The sequence below is a fragment of the Aquarana catesbeiana genome, linkage group LG02 (assembly GCF_042186555.1).
Source record: "Aquarana catesbeiana isolate 2022-GZ linkage group LG02, ASM4218655v1, whole genome shotgun sequence".
Taxonomy (NCBI): domain Eukaryota; kingdom Metazoa; phylum Chordata; class Amphibia; order Anura; family Ranidae; genus Aquarana; species Aquarana catesbeiana.
In genome coordinates this window covers 48,387,038-48,405,112 of record NC_133325.1, presented here as the reverse complement: position 1 = coordinate 48,405,112, position 18,075 = coordinate 48,387,038, and the positions used below count along the sequence as shown (strand labels likewise).

Below are 18,075 nucleotides of genomic sequence, written 5' to 3'. Positions count from 1 at the left end.
TGTATATCTGATGTCTGTAACAACAAGTAAAAAAAGTAGATTGGAGTATAGGTTATGATTGGACAAAAGCACGAAGCCAGAACTGGTGGTCACCATACTCACTTGTCAGGTGATTGGCTCCAAGGGTCGACCCCCCGGCAGGGGCGGGCGGAAAGCCTCTCCCACGGGAGCTGAAGGGACGAAGGCCAAAGCATGGAAAGCCAAGGTCAGGCGTCGGGCAGGCGTGGCAAGAAAATGGAAAGAAGGAGGAGAGAGTTGGACCCAAATGTCACCCAGAATCCTTGCAGAGCGTACTTACTATAATAAGATATATGAGTATAAATGTATATATGTGAATCTACAAAAATAGATGTAGCAGAGGAATATGAAGCAGTATACTCGAGGGGTGCAGGAGTGTCCAACAATGTTAGAAGAAAAAGGAAAGAAAAAGAAGGGAAAAAGAAAAGAAAAAGAAAGGAGAAAAAGATAGAAGACCCAAATGTTACCCCTAGGCAGGTGCGTTACTAGGTCTACAAAATATCTGGGGCTAGAGCCCATAGCAGCGTAGTAAAGAAAGTCATACGCTTGGGCGGGCATACACATGTATATACAGTAATATACCTGTGCGTGTGTATATATCCCCAGAGAGCCCCCCACTTACATCAGGATTCCCAGAGAGCCCCCCTTACATTAGGGTCCCCAGAGAGCCTCCCCCTTAAAATCAGGGTCCCCAGAGAGCCTCCCCCTTAAAATCAGGGTCCCCAGAGGGCCTCCCCTCGCCTTGGGGACACCTGCAGAGACTCGGGGCTATGGGCCCCATATTCGGGGCTATAGCCCCAATAGCCACCCCCTAGTGACGCCACTGCCCCTAGGTTATGCAGGGTGTATTTATTATGAAGAGTTGTATGAATGTATGTATATAGGTAATTAATGTAGCCATAGTCATGGTATCCTAAGTTACTTATGAATCTTTATATAGTGTACTCACTGAGATGATTGTAAATGTATATATGTATATAACTTAATTAATTGGTATCAAAGTATTATAAAAGTATGAGGATGTTATACAGAAGTACATAGGATACAAGAATATCCTGCAAGACATAGGGGAAAACAGTGTAAAATGAATGAGAAAAGTGTGATAAAAAAGGGGAGAAAGAGGTAAAGAGTGATGTGCAAAGAAAGAAAAAAATTTGAATGAGGATAGTCAGAGGAAGGATGATCAGCAGAAAAAAGTGATAGGAAATAAGGGAAGTGAGTTAGATAAGGGAGTGAGAGTATATGCAAATGACACTCCACATTGTACGTGACTGGTAAAAAATGACACATAAAAAAATAAAAATCGCCCATGGGACTTTAAATGAGGTGTTAATTTTGGCTATGTATTTAGGACTATCATGTTATACTGCTGCTTTTATGAATTGCCATCTACATGTATGACCTGTATTGGATGATAACGATCTTAATAAACCTTAATATTTTTCTTCTATTATATTTATTCACCTGTGATCATCATGGACACCTCATTTAAAGTCCCATGGGTGAGTTTTTATTTTTTATGTGTAATATAGGGATGGAGGTGTCTCATGTCAAGGAGCAGTTTTCAGTCTTTTTCTCTTCTCTATTGAATTCAGGTGGAAGACACCTTTTATGCCCTGAGTCTGTTGCTGCTCCCAGATCCTGTTGATACATATACATTTTTTGATTCCCAGTACATTAGGATTTTAGTCACTCTTAGATGACTCCCTTTCTTGCTTGCGGACTTGGCCCCTTTGGGTCCGCCCCTCGATTGGGGGCGGCGGTTCATTTCCCCGGGAGCTGCGATGCACTAAATGGGGATATCATTCCCCTGCTGTCTCTGCTTCCCTTTGTTAGGAGGGGGCGGAGCCACCCCGTGCATCGGCGTCATGCCTTGTGCACAGCGATAGACTTCCGCATTCAGCGGCGTCCCCATTCCTGGCGCACAATGTGTCATCCCAGGCGATGGGCGGGGATCTCCGCTCCGCTACGCTCTGCCGTATTCCGGCGAGCATGCAGTGGGTCCTCCCCCTCGCTGCCAGTTGCATGACGTTGGGGGCGGAGGCCACGGCGGATATCTGGGTATTTAGGCGGGGGTTTCTGGCATGACAAACTTTTGCTTTCCTGCTGGGTCCTCCTTACACATTGATAAGAGAGCACATTGGTAAGCATCACTCTCACCACTATACCTTGTGTTATATATCACTCCTTTAGCGCACTTACCAGTCACGTACAATGTGGAGTGTCATTTGCATAAACTCTCTCTCCCTTATCTAACTCACTTCCCTTATTTCCTATCACTTTTTTCTGCTGATCATCCTTCCTCTGACTATCCTCATTCAATTTTTTTTCTTTCTTTGCACATCACTCTTTACCTCTTTCTTCCCTTTTTTAGTACACTATATAAAGATTCATAAGTAACTTAGGATACCATTACTATGGCTACATTAATTGCCTACATACATACATTCATACAACTCTCCATAGTAAATACACTCTGCATAACCTAGGGGTAACATTTGGGTCTTCTATCTTTTTCTCCTTTCTTTTTCTTTTCTTTTTCCCTTCTTTTTCTTTCCTTTCTTGCCTTTTTCTTCTAACATTGTTGGACACTCCTGCACCCCTCGCTCTAGAGTATACTGCTTCATATTCCTCTGCTACATCTATTTTTGTAGATTCACATATATACATTTATACTCATATATCTTATTATAGTGAGTACGCTCTGCAAGGATTCTGGGTGACATTTGGGTCCAACTCTCTCCTCCTGCTTTCCATTTTCTTGCCACGCCTGCCCTACGCCTGACCTCGGCTTTCCATGCTTTGGCCTTCGTCCCTTCAGCTCCTGTGGGAGAGGCTTTCCGCCCGCCCCGGCCGGGGGTCGACCCTTGGAGCCAATCACCTGACAAGTGAGTATGGTGACCACCAGTTCTGGCTTCGTGCTTTTGTCCAATCATAACCTATATTCCAATCTACTTTTTTTTCTTGTCGTTACAGACATCAGATATACACATCAGCCCCTGATGATGCGAGGAGAGCTCGTGAAACGCGTCGGGTTAGAGATGTATTATGTATATCTGTATTCATGATACTTTGATGTATGTCATTTTGGCTATGTATTTAGGACTATCATGTTATGCTGCTGCTTTTATGAATTGCCTTCTACATGTATGACCTGTATTGGATGATAACGATCTTAATAAACCTTAATATTTTTCTACTATTATATTTATTCACCTGTGATCATCATGGACACCTCATTTAAAGTCCCATGGGTGAGTTTTTATTTTTTATATATATATATATATATATATATATATATATATATATATATATATATTAGTTTCAATACTGCAATCTTGGCACTTTAAAATCAGTGTTGGGAAGAACATCAGGAGATAGCACAGCATAGTCATTTTTTATTTACATAGTTTGGGACCATACAGCTAACTTCGAATCCCTAAGGTGATTCACATCCGTGATTGACCAGACTTAATTGCGAGGTCACACGCCCTGTACGGTTTAGGAGATATTCCCCTCGCAATGAGCCGCTGACTGCAGCGGCGCATGCACACAGGGGATTCTGGGCTGAAAGCCCGGCAGCCGCCGGACCTTGCCGGAAAGAAGTCTCCCGCGGGAGTGACGACATCGCGGCTCCGGCCACTCACAGCGCCGTGATACCCGGAAGACACGCCGAGGGGAAATGTCAGCTCCCTTGGCGTGGACCGGGTGAGATGCTGGCGCCTCGTTCTAAGGTAAGTATCTCATAATGAGCTAGTATGCAGTGCATACTAGCTCATTATGCCTTTTCCCTTACAGGTGTAGGGGAAAAAAAAAAGTCAGCGGGTATACAACTGCTTTAAACCACTCAAGTGTTGCTTTAGCAGTGTGTTTGGGGTCATTGTCCTGCTGCAAGGTGAACCTCTGTCCTAACCTCAAATCACACACAGAGTGGTACAGGTTTTGCTCAAGAATATTCCTGTATTTAGCACCATCCATCTTTCCCTCAACCAGTTTCCCAGTCCCGACTGCTGAAAAACATACCCACAGTATGATGCTGCCACCACCATGTTTCACTGTGGGGATGGTGTTCTTTGGGTGATGTGATGTGTTGGGTTTGCGCCAGACATAGCGTTTTCTTTGATGGCCAAAAGGTTAAATTGTAGTCTCATCAGACCAGAGCACCTTCCTCCATACATTTTGGGAGTCTCCCACATGCCTTTTCCCAAACTCAAAATGTGCCATTTTGGTTTTTTGCTGAACGTAATGGCTTTCTTCTGGCCACTCTGCCATAAAGCCCAACTCTATGGAGCGTACGGCTTATTGTTGTCCTATGTACAGATACTCCAGTCTCTGGAACTCTGCAGCTCCTCCAGGGTTACCTTAGGTCTCTGTGCTGCCTCTCTGATTAATGCCCTCCTTGCCCGGTCTGTGAGTTTTGGTGTGCGTCCGTCTCTTGGCAGGTTTGCTGTTGTGCCGTGTTCTTTCCATTTGGTTATGATAGATTTGATGGTGCTCCTAGGGATCATCAAAGATTTGGATATTTTTTTATAACCTAACCCTGACTTGCACTTCTCAACAACATTGTCCCTTACTTGTTTGGAGAGTTCCTTGGTCTTCATGGCAGTGTTTGGTTAGTGGTGCCTCTTGCTTGGGCGTTGCAGCATCTGGTGGCCTTTCAAAAGGGTGTGTATATGTAATGGCAGATCATGTGACACTTAGATTGCACACATGTGGACATCATTTCACTAATTATGTGACTTCTGAAGGTAATTGGTTGCACCAGAGAATTGTATGTGCTTCATAACAAAGGGGGTGAATACATACGCACATGTCAATTATCAGTTTTTTATTTCTGAAAAATAGTTTTATTTATATATTTTTCTAATTTTACTTCACCAACGACTATTGTGTTCTGATCCATCACATATAATTCAGATTAAAAAAAAAACATTGAACTAAAGGCTGTAATGAAACAAAATAGGTAAAAAGCCAAGGTGGGTGAATACTTTTGCAAGGCACTGTATACTTTGCAGTGAGTTCACAAATGGTCTTTTTGAAGAATTCCCTTTTTTGTTCTGTGTTCATTGATGCCAATATTCCCTCCCAGTCCAAGTCCTGGAGAGCAGCCCTCATCCTTGGAAAATTTGCTCTCTTAAAGTTAAGTGTTTTTATCTTTCCCGTATGTGTTTTTTTGCTTACAGCTAACATCAAATGAAATAATGAAATCATGTTAGGGTCACTTCTACCCAGATGTTCCTTTTATATGAACATTAGTAATAAGCTCTGAATGTTTGGGCTTACCAGTTCCAACAGAGCTTCATTCCTAGTTGGGGCCTCAGTAAACTGAACCTGTAATAGGTTTATACATTTTTGCCCTTTAACTGTCCCAGCAGTGCCATTACTCAAGTCAATTTCCGGGTAGTTAAAATCCCCCATTATTATCACCGTCCCAGCCCTTGCAGCCCTTTCCATCTGTGCAAGGAGCTGAGTCTCCACCTCCTCACCAACACTGGGAGGTCTATACCAAACTCCAATGATTAACTTTGAACTATGCACATCTATATGCAGTTCCACCCATAATGCTTCAGACTCATCACACTCTCCATCGACCAGGTCCTCTTTCAAACTCGCTTTGAGATCACTTCTCACATAGAGACAGACTCCGCCACCTTTCCTTTTTACCCTGTCTCTCCGAAAGAGTACAGGAATATTAAAGCGGAGTTCCAACGACATCTAATAATTTTTTTTTTTTTTAACATTTCTTTAGGTCATATCATTAACATATAACACTCATGTGTTTTGCAAATTTCCCCCCGATGTCCGCTTTAATAGAAAAAATAAGCTTATATTATGGTGTCCTGGCCGTTCTCATATTGCTTGTGGGCATGTGAAACCCACAAGCATACTGTTTCGGGATACGGTGCAGCTGAGTGACCAGCATGCACCACCCGTTCTCGCGCACGCGCAGTACGACAGGCTCGCAGCGCCGTAAACGTCTTGCGTTGCCATCACAACGGGCGGCGGGCGGCGGCATCGGACGCCGCCGTGTCTGAGCATATTACAAATACGGGGAATTGATCTTCCCGTTCCCTGTCACTCTCTGCCGGCTACCCAAGGAGCTAGACGGGAGATATACCTCTCTCCCCCGTCAACTTCTCAATCTTGTCTCAATCGTTATCCGGTATGTTCCATTTTGTGCTATGGCACGCAGTGCCCTTCTCATGATTTTTTACTCTGGCTTTCTGCTGTCTGCAAATCTTTAAGCCAATAAAAATGTCAGCCTTTTACCATTTATGGCTGCAGGTTCCTTTACCTGATACATACTCCAGGACCTGGCTTGCTTCGGATGAATATTGTTTTTCTCCCCTCTGCAAGCCTTATATACGCCTAGTACTTTGTGATTTCTCTACTTTATACTTTGAGTGAATCTTTTCAATTATCACCGTGGATGTGATCGCTGGATAATATTGCTTCTACTGATTAATGCCTTTAGGGAACCTTTTTTGATTTTAATTTATGTCTCCCTACACAGTCTTTTCTGTGAATATTATTATATTATTTATTATTTTATCCATTTATATATTGGTCTTTTCCTCACCAGAAAAGACTCCTCCAACTGATCATTTTTGTATATCTCTGCAAACAATTTTTGAGGCCCATCCTTGAAGGGAAGCAACCCATAGGATATAAATTTCATTGATTTCAATCCTAAGTGACACATACTTTGATTACCAGTTAGGTAAGGTTCATTTCTGCAACTACATGGTTATTTTCATTGTACTACATATTTATTTATTTTTTTTGTATGTCCTCTTATCTAATATTTGAATTTCTATTTATTATACCATTTATATGCCTTTGTATCATTATGATATTAATTGATGCACATTGGATTTATGGATCTGTATCTAAACCCAAGTATTTACTTTATGTATTTTCGTAATTTCTAGTTTATTATGATGCCACATGAAAAGTCTTCTGAAGAAGATCCAATGAGCGAAACATATTGAGAAAAGTGGTATCTCTTGTGATATCTCACTGAATTTTATGAATTTTTTTGTACCAAATCATGTCTTGTGATTTTTTTTATTTGCCTAAATATTTGGGATGTGGTGTTTTCACATTTGTTCCCTCCTTTCCTGGTTTTCTTTTTGTACGCCATGTTGTGATGGCAACAAAGATCATCAAAACACTAACATTTTAACAATGGCGCAGAAATCTGCCTTTTCCCGCGTCACTTCCGGTTTTGAAGTAACGCGATTCTAGCCCTCAGCGATGCCCACTGACTCCTGGGAAATGATGACGCACATCTCCCTGGAGCAGTAGCGAGCAGAGGCGCCGAGGGAAGTGACGTCAGGAGCTGCGGTGAGGAAGGGAAAGATTTGAAGGGACCACATAGCAACAGGGATTAAAAGGTAATTTAAAAAAAAAAAAAATTCTCCAAATATCATGTCTTATATTATTTGCTGCACAGCAATGATTTTTTTTTTTATGGGTGGAACTTTAATAGCTTAATAGCTTTTAAACACTTTAATAGCCCAGTCTTGTGAGGAATGAAGCCAAGATTCAGCAATACCGATTACATCATAGCTCTCCTCGTGCACCAGAGCTTCCAACCCTCCTATTTTGCTTGGCAGACTTCTGGCATTGATGAACAAACACTTTAATGCATTATTACATTTTGCTATGGTGTTTTGCACATCTTTTTTAGTAGTACAAATAGCACTATAATTTCCAATGGTTGTATGCAACATGGGGACTTTCTTGTCCCCTGCCATAACCCTCCCCCTTCTATCCCCATTCCACCCTCCATAAATGTCTGACCCCTAACTGACCTGTCTGCCTGATTGAATTCTAGATCTCCCTCCCCCCTCAATCCTAGTTTAAATACTCCTCCAACCTTCCCATAAACCCCCCAGCACAGCAGACCCCCTTCCATTCAGATGCAAACCATCTTTAGCATATAGGTTGCACCCCAATGAAAAGTCAGCCCAGTGCTCTAGAAACCCAAACCCTTACTTCGTACACCAGATCTTAAGCCATGCATTTAGCTCTCTAATCAGCCTCTGCCTTTCCTGTGATGCGCACAGTACAGGCAATATTTTAGAGAATATCACCTTGGAGGTCCTTCCCTTCAACTCGCAGCCTAGTTCTTTAAATTGATTCTTAAGGAACCTTCACCATCCATGTATTCTGTCATTGGTTCCATCATGGACAAAGACAGCTGGGTCATGCCCAGCCCCTCCCAGTAATTTATCAACCTGGTCCACCACATGCCGCACCCGGGCACCAGGGAGACAGCAAACCATTCAGTTGAGGCGATCCTGGTGGCAAATTATTCTATCAGTCCTTCTGATTATAGAATCCCCTATTACCACCAACTGTCTAGGCCTACCTGCACTCCCCTCACCACCCCTATTAGATGGGCTGCTCTTAGGGGTAGCAGTGACATCCAGGGCTGCCACCTCTGTGTTTGCTATCTCCACATCTTCACTCAACTTGGCAAATTTGTTTTGATGCACAAACACAGGACTGGCCTTCCTTTTTTGTGAGCCCCTTCCACTCCCTCTAACTACATTAACCCATCTTCCTACCTGATAATCCTGACTTGCCCTTCCACATCAACCCTACTTACCACCTGCTCAGAAAGCAGAGGACCCCTTTCAAGGTTGTCCTTTCTGCCCAGTGTTGCAACTTGCTCCTCCAGAACTCCGTGAGCTTCCAGAAGGGCAACCCGCTCACATCTGTCACAGCGGTATCCATCCTGGAGCTGTTGCTCCAATTTTGCATACATGTGGCACACTGTGCACTGAGCAAAACCTTCAACCCTGCTAGCACTCATTTCCCAGTTACAATATAATGTTACTTACAGGTTAGAAGACTCCTGTCTTAACTCCTGGTTATTAACTCTCCACTTTAGTTCAAAATTCCACTTACAGTCAGGTCCACAAGGAACATATACAAACTGTTGTAATTCCTACACCGTTCACCTGATTTGGATGTAAATACCCTCAAATTAAAGCTGAAAGTCTGCAGTTAAAGCACATCTTGTTTGTTTCATTTCAAATCCATTGTGATGGTGTATAGAGCCAAAAAGATTCGAATTGTGTCGATGTCCCAATATTTATGGGCCTGACTGTATGTTCACAAAATCCAGATGCAAGCCAGCATTAGCAGGGAGCATATATCTACTGGAGATCATTAGATATATGCTCCCTTACATTGGTGTTCAGTGGATAAATGCCCCCTTACATTGGTGTTCAGTGGATAAATGCCCCCTTACATTGGTGATCAGTGGATAAATGCCCCCTTACATTGGTGCTCAGTGGATAAATGCCCCCTTACATTGGTGCTCAGTGGAGAAATGCCCCTTACATTGGTGCTCAGTGGATAAATGCCCCCTTACATTGGTGATTAGTGGATAAATGCCCCCTTACATTGGTGATTAGTGGAGAAATGCCCCCTTAGATTGGTGATCAGTGGAGAAATGCCCCCTTACATTGGTGCTCAGTGGAGAAATGCCCCCTACATTGGTGGTTAGTGGAGAAATGCCCCCTTACATTGGTGCTCAGTGGAGAAATGCCCCCTACATTGGTGGTTAGTGGAGAAATGCCCCCTTACATTGGTGCTCAGTGGAGAAATGCCCCCTTACATTGGTGCTCAGTGGAGAAATGCCCCCTTACATTGGTGCTCAGTGGAGAAATGCCCCCTTACATTGGTGCTCAGTGGAGAAATGCCCCCTTACATTGGTGATTAGTGGAGAAATGCCCCCTTAGATTGGTGATCAGTGGAGAAATGCCCCCTACATTGGTGATTAGTGGAGAAATGCCCCCTTACATTGGTGCTCAGTGGAGAAATGCCCCCTACATTGGTGATTAGTGGAGAAATACCCCCTTAGATTGGTGATCAGTGGAGAAATGCCCCCTTACATTGGTGCTCAGTGGAGAAATGCCCCCTACATTGGTGATTAGTGGAGAAATGCCCCCTTACATTGGTGCTCAGTGGAGAAATGCCCCCTACATTGGTGATTAGTGGAGAAATGCCCCCTTAGATTGGTGATCAGTGGAGAAATGCCCCCTTACATTGGTGCTCAGTGGAGAAATGCCCCCTACATTGGTGATCAGTAGAGAAATGCCCCCTTACATTGGTGATCAGTGGAGAAATGCCCCCTTACATTGGTGCTCAGTGGATAAATGCCCCCTTACATTGGTGCTCAGTGGAGAAATGCCCCCTTACATTGGTGATCAGTAGATATATACCCCCTTACCTTGGTGATCAGCAGAGAAGTCCCCCCTTATATCAGTGGATACATTGTAACTTTACATACTGTAGATGGAGCGTGGAGAAGAAGCCCCTTACACAGGTAATCAGTGCAGAAGTGAACCCTTACAATGTATGTCAGTTGGAAAATTGCCCCTAACATCAGTGGTCATTGTAAATGGGAGATCAATGGGTCATTATGGGGGGTTCATTGCTCAAGGAGCCCCTAGTAACCCCCGGGAGGAACCTTGGTTGAGCAAGCCTTGGTTGGCCAGTACTGTGTCCCATCAGGACCTCCTGACTCTGACACCCCCAGGATAAAGGTAGCCAAGGCCTGCAGAGATAGTTGTATGATCAGTATATAGCAGTGTATTGTGTGTTCCTGATATAGAACGGAAGAATGAGCGGACAGAAAGGCTCATACATGAATGAAATAGCACAATATGTCATTCTTCAAACAGAATAAACACAACGCTCAACTTATTGTAAACCTTTAACTCTTCTTTTATACTCCCGCCGCCTCCACACCCTTTCAAAAATGGCATTTCCTGTCCTCCTACGACATCGCACACCTTTTTATACGGGCTATTCCTCGTCAAGTCTGCAGCGTAATGTCACTCAGACCCGCACAGGGAAGGGAACGCCGGGCGAAACAGAGCGCCGCCGTCACATATATGAAGTGAGGACATGTTTACTGTCTAGTGTGTTCTTGTTGGGACGTGGTTTTAAGGCTTGGTTTCCACTAGTGCGACTTATGCGACTTGAGACTGCAAAGTCGCATGACAAGTCTTACCCCACGATTTCCAATGAGTACCGTTCATATCTGTGTGACTTCAAAGTAGTCCCTGAACTACTTGGGTCCCACTTTGATGTGACTGGAGGTCCATAGACCTTAGGAATACACAGGCATTGCTTCAAGTCGCATCAAAATTGCGACAAAATCGCGCGACTTTCAGGTTGCAATAGTGGAAACCTAGCCTAAGACCGCTTTCATACCGAGGCAGTTTTCAGGCGTTTTAGCGCTAGAAATAGCACCTTTAAAGCGCCTGAAAAACCGCCTCCCATTCGATTCAGTGGGACTTTTCACATTGGGGGGGGCGGTGCGCTTGTGGGACATTAGGGGCCTTGAGGCGATTCAGTTCGCATTTGCAGCGCTCTATAAATCTTTCATTCATTCAGGAAAAGCCCTGCAAGCAGCATCTTTGGGGCGGTGCGCTTGCGGGCTGTATTTAGCGCTCCCAAAATGCACCTGCATATTGAAATGAATGGGGCTTCCAAAGCGCATGAAAAGCTCTTCGGAAGCGCTGCAAACATGGGTGCTTCTAACCCCTTCTTTAGGGTTAAAAGCGCCCCACTAGAGGCCGAAAAGCTAACGCGGCCGCGGCCCCAGTGTGAAAGGGGTCTAAAGAAAAAAAATGAATAACCTTTACACAATGCACACCTATCCAGCCATGTATATTCCCATCCACAACAGCTTGACATGTACCCTCAGCTGCTAAGAACTGACTTTATTCTTTGGTGCAGGTACTGATGTTGTCCTGATGAAGGCACACACGCACTGCTTTCCTTTTATTCTGCTTGTAAAGGCTCAGGACACAGCTTTTAACACTGGCTGGGACCCTTAAAACTCAGATTAGAAGAAAAAAACAATCTATTCCAGTATGTATCCTTAACTCAAAAAGTCCCTTCTACACTGAAACATAGAAAAGCGATGGCAGAAAAAAGTAGTCCAGTGGTGGTGCGTCCATAAGGGGCGCACGGGCGCCGCCCCTTCTCTACTGCCACCCCCCTCTATCACCAATAGATAGATTCATGCATTGCATGAATCTATCTATGGCCGCCGCTGCCACCCCCGCACGGCGCCTGAATTACAGCGGCGGGGTATTTTTTGAAGCACCAAAAAAAAAGCATCAAAAAAGGTAAACAGCGAGCGCCATGCTGGGCGCTCGCAGGTCGCTCAGCTGTGTTAGAAAAAACGAATGAATATTCGCTTTCCTAACACTGAGCCGCATCTCTGCCAATCAGGTGCTCGGGTCTGTTACATCCAGATCCGTCCTGGGTGCATTTCTGCATTTTTTGATGCGTTTCTTTGCGTTTTTCCCCCCCACTGTACTGGGGTCTGGTGTGTTTTTGATGCATTTTAAAACAGTCCAGTGCAGGAAAACGCTCAGGAACTGACTGCACCGGTGTGAACTATGCCACTGGAAACCCAGGTAATCTACTTTCCATGCGTTTTTGATGCAGAAATAAAAAATAAAAAAAAAACGCATTGGACTGCATATGGTGAAAATTGGCTTTTAGGGCTGGTTCACACCACAAAAACGCACTCCAGATCCATTCTGGATACATTTGTGTGCGTGCGTTTTTAATGTGTTTTTGACGCATTCCGGTGCATTGCAGATTTTTTTTTACTTCTTTTTTCCTGTTTTTTTTTCCACTGTATTGGGGTCTGGTGCGTTTTCATGCATTTCAGGTGTATTCCGGTGTGTTTTTGATGTGTTTCCGGATGCATTGCAGATTCTTTTATTCCTGTTTTTTTTTCACTGTATTGGGGTCTGGTGCATTTTCATGCGTTCCAATGTATTCCGGTGCGTTTTTGATGCGTTTTACCACCTCCCTTTGACAGGTCAAATCGCATGACAAATCGCACCCTATTGTCAGCAATGGGCATGTTCAAATCGGTGCGACGCTGACTTTGTGGTGCCGCATCGATTTCAGGTGCGACTTGCATAGGCATCTGTACATGAAGCCACGCAGATGTCTTCAAAGACGCACTGACATTACAAAACAATATATATGTTTCACTGTGCTAGGGTCTGGTGCATTTTTGATGTGTTCCAGGGTATTCCAATGCATTTTTGATGCGTTTTACTGCCTCCCAGTACAGTCCATGGCAGGAGAAATGCAACATGTGCTACTTTTTTTTTTTTCTGGAACTGGAACGCACCGGTGTGAACTATGCCATTGGAAACAATCTAACCTACTATCCATGCATTTTTGATGCAGAAAAAAAAACCCGCACTGGACCGCATCTGGCCCTTAGCCTTCGTTCACATTGACGTGACTTGTCATGCGATTTGACAGGTCAAATTGCATGACAAGTCGCATCCTATCATCGGCAATGGGCATGTTCAAATCGGTGCGACGCTGACTTTGTGGTGCCGCATCGATTTCAGGTGCGACTTGCATAGGCATCCGTACATGAAGCCACACAGATGTCTTCAAAGTCGCACTGACATGACAAAAAAAAAAAACAGCATTGCAGATTCTTTTTTTCTTCTTTTTTCCTGTTTTGTTTTTGACTGTATTGGGGTCTGGTGCATTTTTGATTTGTGTTCCAGTGTATTTCGATGCGTTTTTGATGCGTATTACCCCAGTTCAGTCCAGTGCAGGAAAAATGCAGCATGTTCTACTTGTTTTTTTTTTTTCTGGAACTGGAACGCACTGGTGTGAACTACGCCATTGGAAACAATCTAACCTACTTTCCATGCGTTTTTGATGCAGAAAAAAAAAAAAAAAAAAGAATTAACTGGCCTGCATACGGTGTGAACTGGCCCTTAGCCCTCGTTCACATTGGAGTGACAGGTCAAATCGCATGGCAGGTCGCACCCTATTGTCGGTAATGGCCATATTCGAACCAGTGCGACCCCGACCTGTGTGGTGCCGCATTGATTTCAGGTGTGACTTGCATAGGCTTCCGTGCATGAAGCCACGCAGATGTCTTCAAATTCGCACTGACATAAAAAAAAATTATATATATATATATATATATATATATATATATGTGTGTGTGTGTATATATATATATATATATATATATATATATATATATATATATATATATATTTTTTTTTTTCCACTGTATTGGGGTCTGGTGCATTTTTGATGCGTTCCAGGGTATTCTGATGCGTTTTTGATGTGTTTTACCACGTCCCAGTACAGTCCAGTGCAGGAAAAATGCAGCATGTTCTATTTTTTTCTTTTTCTGGAACTGACCGCACCGGTGTGAACTATGACACCGGAAACCATATAACAGAGATAGGCAACCTGGGGCTCTCCAGCTGTTGTGGAACTACATTTCCCAGGAGGCATTGCAAGGCTGGCAGTTACAATTACTCCCAGAGGCATGATGGGACTTGTAGTTCTACAACACCTGGAGGGCCACCAGGTTGCCTAGCCATAGCTCCCAACTGTCCCTGATTTCGAGGGACTGTCCCTGATTTGGAGCCATGTCCCTCTGTCCTCCTCATTTGTCCCTCATTTTGGTCTGATCTATAAAGTTGTATATAAAATGCACTTTTTAGCTTTCAAAAAGTGTTTTCCAGTGCTAAACCTTTCATCTGATTTCTAAATTGCTGCATTTGTAAATTCCAAAATCCAAAATAAAGGAATAGTAGTGGTAAAAAAAAAAAAAAAAAAAAAAAAAAAAAAAAGCCCTTGTGGGTTTAACTCATCTTTTTGTTGTTGTTGTTGTTAATTCTCCTTTAAGGGGGTGGGGCAAGGGGTGTGTCCTTTGCCTACATACTTTTTCTAGTAGGAGTCCCTCATTCCCATCTCAAAAAGTTGGGAGGTATGACTACCCCTGCCATATAACCTATATCCATGCTTTTTTGATGCAGAAAAAAAAAAACGCACTGGACTGCATGTGGTTATGAACTGTCCCTTAGTCCTCATTCACATTGGAGTGACTTGCATTGCGATTTGACAGGTCAAATTGCAAGACAAGTCACCCCCTATTGTGGGCAATGCGCATGTTCAAATCGTTGCTGACGCAGACGTTGCGGTTCCGCATTCGATTTGAAAAAAAAAAAAAAGTCGTTCCTGCGCCACTTTTTTGGGCGATTTTGGGTGCGACTTGCAGAGACACCTGAGCATGAAGCCGCAGAGATGTCTTCCAAATCGCACTGACGATATGAAATTGTGCGATTTCTAGAGGAAGTCGCCTGATTTCAAAGCCGCAGTCAATGTGAACAAGGACTTACTGAAATAAAAGCCTTCAGTGAAGAATGCGATAGAAGAGGTGCAGCCACCAATCAGCCCCCCCTCTGGTACTTGTAGTCCCTCCCCCCCTCTGGTACTTGTAGTCCCCTCCCCTCTGGTACTTGTAGTCCCCCCTCTGGTACTTGTAGTCCCCCCTCTGGTACTTGTAGCCCCCCCCCTCTGGTACTTGTAGTCCCCCCCTCTGGTACTTGTAGCCCCCCCCCCCTCTGGTACTTGTAGTCCCCCCCTGGTACTTGTAGTCCCCCCCCCCTGGTACTTGTAGTCCCCCCCTCTGGTACTTGTAGTCCCCCCTCTGGAACTTGTAGCTCCCCCCCTCTGGTACTTGTAGTCCCCCCCCTCTGGTACTTGTAGTCCCCCCCTCTGGTACTTGTAGTCCCCCCCTCTGGTACTTGTAGTCCCCCCCCTCTGGTACTTGTAGCCCCCCCTCTGGTACTTGTAGTCCCCCCCTCTGGTACTTGTAGTCCCCCCTCTGGAACTTGTAGCCCCCCCTCTGGTACTTGTAGTCCCCCCCCCGGTACTTGTAGTCCCCCCCTCTGGTACTTGTAGTCCCCCCCCTCTGGTACTTGTAGTCCCCCCCCTCTGGAACTTGTAGCCCCCCCTCTGGTACTTGTAGTCCCCCCCTCTGGTACTTGTAGTCCCCCCCTCTGGTACTTGTAGTCCCCCCCCTCTGGTACTTGTAGTCCCCCCCCTGGTACTTGTAGTCCCCCCCTCTGGTACTTGTAGTCCCCCCCTGGTACTTGTAGTCCCCCCCTCTGGTACTTGTAGTCCCCCCTCTGGTACTTGTACTCCCCCCCCCTCTGGTACTTGTAGTCCCCCCCCTCTGGTACTTGTAGTCCCCCCCTCTGGTACTTGTAGTCCCCCCTCTGGTACTTGTAGTCCCCCCCTCTGGTACTTGTACTCCCCCCCCCTCTGGTACTTGTAGTCCCCCCCTCTGGTACTTGTAGTCCCCCCCTCTGGTACTTGTAGTCCCCCCTCTGGTACTTGTACTCCCCCCCCTCTGGTACTTGTAGTCCCCCCCTCTGGTACTTGTAGTCCCCCCCTCTGGTACTTGTAGTCCCCCCCTGGTACTTGTAGTCCCCCCCTCTGGTACTTGTAGTCCCCCCTCTGGTACTTGTAGTCCCCCCCCTCTGGTACTTGTAGTCCCCCCCCTCTGGTACTTGTAGTCCCCCCCCCTCTGGTACTTGTAGTCCCCCCCTGGTACTTGTAGTCCCCCCCTCTGGTACTTGTAGTCCCCCCTCTGGTACTTGTACTCCCCCCCCTCTGGTACTTGTAGTCCCCCCCTCTGGTACTTGTAGTCCCCCCCCCTGGTACTTGTAGTCCCCCCCCTCTGATACTTGTAGTCCCCCCCCCTGGTACTTGTAGTCCCCCCCACTGTGTGTGTAGCTGTGTGTGTGTCTCCTCCCTGCAGAGCGGTGTCAGCCTCCTCGCCCTCTAATCTCCTCCTCTAAGAAGGATCAGCCGGCATGAATGGTCAGACTGTCAGATGTAGAGCAGGTGTTGTCGCTGACACCCGGGACAGGCTCAGGTATTCCTCCAGCTGATCCCCAGAGAGAGAGAGAGAGAGAGAGGAATCCCAATCACATCCACACCATGGAGGACCTATAAAGTGCAGCGCCCCCCGAAGTCTGCCCGGATACCTGCCATGTGGACGGTGAGTTCTGCAGGAAAGCTGCACTTTGTTCAGTCTGGGAAGGATTTGCTTAATCTCCTTAGGCTTGGAGCGGCCTCATCATTCCCCCCCCCACACACACAAGGGTCCTATTCATCGGGAAATCAGGGGGTCCTCACCGACCTGGGATGACGGGGGGCAGGGGAAGACAATGCTGGACCGGGGGTGATATAATATACACTATACAATCTGATTGTACAATCTCCTCTAAGGATGACCGTACACTATACAATCTGATTGTACATTCTCCTTTAAGATGACCGCACACTATACAATCTGATTGCACAATCTCCTTTTAAGGATGACCGTACACTATACAATCTGATTGTACAATCTCCTCTAAGGATGACCGTACACTATACAATCTGATTGTACAATCTACTTTTCAGGATGACTGTACACTATACAATCTGATTGTACAATCTCCTTTTAAGATGACTGTACACTATACAATCTGATTGTACAATCTCCTTTTAAGATGACTGTACACTATACAATCTCCTATTACCAACTATAAAGTAAGAGGCCCACTCTGTATAAATACAAATGTAATATATTGTTTGTTCTCATCATATGTCATTTTGGTGCTCTTAAGCTGGACATACATTATACAATTTTCTTGTACAATTTTCCTTTAAACCATTTAATATAAGATCAAACCTAAACACTTTTTTTCAATCTGTAAGCAATCGGGAAGGCCCTTCCACTACATAGTTGAAGGTAAATCTACAGAAAATTGGATTAGAAAATTGTATAATGTAAGGCCAGCTTTACACTATACAATCTGATTGTACAATCTCCTTTAAGGATCACCATACACTATACAATCTCCTATTACCAATTATAAAGTAGGAGGCCCACTCTGTATGAATACAAATGTAATATATGATTTCTTCTCATGATATGTCGTTTTGGTAAATCTAAGGGTGATCTTAAGCTGGCCATACATTATACAATTTTCCTTTAAACCATCTAATATGAGGTCAAACCGAAACCCTTTTTCAATCTGTATGCAATCGGGCAGGCCCTTCCACTACATAGTTGAAGGGGAATCTAAAGGAAATTGAATAAGAAAATTGTATAATGTATGGCCAGCTTTACACTACACAATCTGATTGTACAACCTCCTTTAAGATGACCGTACA

The 18,075-nt window shown here is 44.7% G+C and overlaps 1 protein-coding gene and 1 long non-coding RNA gene across 2 annotated transcripts in view; both read left to right on the top strand.

The window, feature by feature from the left end:
* The first annotated feature begins 2,067 nt into the window (after positions 1 to 2,067).
* LOC141126846 (uncharacterized) lies at positions 2,068 to 3,220 on the top strand. The gene is made up of 3 exons (XR_012241453.1): positions 2,068 to 2,161; positions 2,713 to 2,906; positions 2,995 to 3,220. It is a non-coding gene; the product is annotated as an uncharacterized lncRNA (long non-coding RNA).
* Positions 3,221 to 16,709: 13,489 nt separating this feature from the next.
* MYO7A (myosin VIIA) overlaps positions 16,710 to 18,075 on the top strand; it is a 305,890-nt gene continuing 304,524 nt past the window's right edge. The window contains exon 1 of the mRNA XM_073612852.1: positions 16,710 to 16,912. The gene's annotated coding sequence lies outside the window, so the exon portion shown is untranslated. The remainder of the gene's footprint in view (positions 16,913 to 18,075) is intronic.